The sequence below is a fragment of the Chrysochloris asiatica genome, unplaced genomic scaffold (assembly GCF_000296735.1).
Source record: "Chrysochloris asiatica unplaced genomic scaffold, ChrAsi1.0 scaffold00328, whole genome shotgun sequence".
In the NCBI taxonomy this organism is placed as follows: Eukaryota; Metazoa; Chordata; class Mammalia; order Afrosoricida; family Chrysochloridae; genus Chrysochloris; species Chrysochloris asiatica.
The window spans coordinates 462425-465197 of record NW_006408846.1 but is presented as its reverse complement, the minus strand read 5'-3'; positions in this window follow the sequence as shown (position 1 = coordinate 465197).

Sequence of the window (2773 nt, the reverse complement as noted above, 5' to 3'; positions counted from 1 at the left end):
GTGATGTTTCTAGCTATTCCTTTCCCTCCCCCTCCAGTGTCTATTTTATAACATAATGCAAGGAAAACCAAGATTCAAAAGACTGGCTGGTAGTTTTGAACTGCTTACCTTGAAGTTAGCAGCCTGACCAGTAACCACTATGCTATAATGCCCCACAAACTGTAGACAGTTAACAACACTTGCATTTCATATCTATGAAGACATCACTAATCTACTCTGCATTTTTAAAATACAAAGGAATTTAAGGAAAAACTATCTCAATTCTAAGGAGCTCTGGTAGTGGATTATGAGTTTGGCTGATAACTGAAAGGTCAGCAATCTGTATCTATCAGCCGTTACCTGAGAGAAAAATGAGGCTTTCTGTTTCCTTAAAGATTCACAACTTTGGAAATCTTATACAGGGTCACTATGAGTGAGAACTGCCTCCACAGCACATAACCGCCACTGCCATCTCAATTCTTTCATTTTGAGGAAGTAAAACTAAAGTCCAAAAAAATTTAAGAGACTCATTGAGTGCCTCTTTTCCATCTGAAGCCTATACAAGAACTCCATTCAATGTTCTTTCAATGGCTTCTTATACTGACATTATAAACATAGTCTAAGCCCATCTCAAAAAGATTCAGTGAGGGACTTTTAGGATCACATAGGCAGAGAGAAGTTATTTCCTAGAAGATTTTAAAAGCATAGGAAAAAACAGAAGATAGCTATATCAATGACATTTAAAAATATTTCCTTCACTTTTCCACAAATCATATTATATCAGAGTCACAACATAGAGAGCTTGGAAGCTTGAGAAAACATAACCTTTTGTGTGATCTGTCTCCTCAGTATTGCCATGTTTTAGTTTTTGTTTTTGTTCTTCCTTTCTATATTTAAACCTAACAGAACCAATGTGTTCTTCTCTGTTTTTATTCTTTATTTTCTCCTCCCAATTTAATATGTATTTACCCTTTAGTTAGTGATTTACTCTCCCTTCCCCTCCCTCCTTTCCTGGGTAACCATCAGAGAATGTTTGTCTTTTGAATGAAAACCTTTTCTTGACCTTTTTATAATAGTGGCCTCATACATTATTTGTTCTTCTGTGACTGACTAATTTTGCTCAGCATAATGTCCTCCAGGTTCATCTATGTAATGAGATGTTTTGCAAATTCAATACTATTATTTAAATGTGTGTAGTACTCTATTGTGTGTATGTACCATATTTTATCAATTCTGTTGATGAGCATATTTAAGGTGATTTCATCTTTTTGCTCTTGTGAATAGTGCTGTGATGAACATGTATGTATGTATGTATATAGTCATGTCACGGTTCTTATTTCTCTAGGATATATACCTAGTAGTGTAATTGTTTGATCATATGATATCTCTATTTCCAGCATTTTAGGGATGTGCCATACTGTTTCCACAGTGGTTGTATACTTTTACAATCCCACCAGCAATGCATGAGGATTTCAGTCTCTACACATCCTCATCAACATTTGTTATTTTCTGAATTTTTGTTTGTTTTGCTTGCTTTTTGAATTTTGCTATTAATCCTGGGGTATGATGATGTCTCATTGTGGTTTTAATTTGTATTTCCCTGACTGCCAACTGCAAGGTCGATGGTTCAAACTCACCGATCACTTCTCAAAAACCTTACACAGGACTGCTATGAGTTGGAACTGACTCAATGGCAGTCAGCAACAACAATGGCTAATAATCTTTAGCATTTCTTCATGTGTTTGTTAGCTGCCTGAAAATTATTTTTAGTAAAGTTTCCTTTGCCTAATTTTCAGTTGGGTTATTTGTCTTTTTGTTATTGAGGTGTTTAAAATTTATACAAAACTTCAATGTAGGAATGGATGATCACTAAAATTCTTGTAGGCAGACTAGCAGACAGACTTTAGGAGACACCCATTACTCCCAGTTCTTGGTGTTCACCACCATGTATGACACCCTCCCCTGGAGGGTAGAGAAGACCTGTGACTTGCCTCTAATCAGTAGAATGTGTCAAAGGTGATAGGATGTATGTGATCACAATTACAAGGGTGAGCCAAAAGTTATCTACATTCTGGCTGTAGAAGTTATTTTAACCAACTTTTTGAAAAGACAGATACATAATTTTTCAACATAATCTCCTTTCTTTTCAATACATTTGCCCATTTGTCAACAAGCTTTAATAACACCTTATTTAAAAATGTTTTAGGCTGAGCTGCGAGTCATGAATGGACTACTGTCTTCATTTCTTCATCAGAAGTGAATCTTCATTCTCAAAGGACTGCTTTCAGGGGATCAAACTGGTGAAAGTCTGATGGAGCAAAATCAGGACTATAGGGAGGACTTAGTCAGTTTCTTGAAAGTAAAGGCAAGAGTATGGAATGGAAACATCCTCAATTGTCAACCAAGTAAAGGTTCAAAAGTCAACCATCATATGGCAAAACCTGGGGACTCTTGGGCCCAGAGTCAGTGACATAGTCACAGAGGACTAGAGTGGAGAGTAAAGCATCCAGATGATAAGAAGTAAGGGCATATGCACAAGAACACCCACACTTGCAGATAATACCCACTTGACCTGACGTCAATGGCTGGATGATCAGAACTCAACTAGAAGAAGAAAGAAGAGGAAAAAAAAAAGAGTAATCTGATACAATTTGATGAACTGACCTACAACTATGATGATGCAGTCGCTCAAAAAAGGGAACAAATCTTTACAGCAAGGATCATTCCCACCCCTTGGTAAACAGGGTAGACAGTGATGGGCAACTTGGACTTTAGCTACCCAAAATGGGGGGGG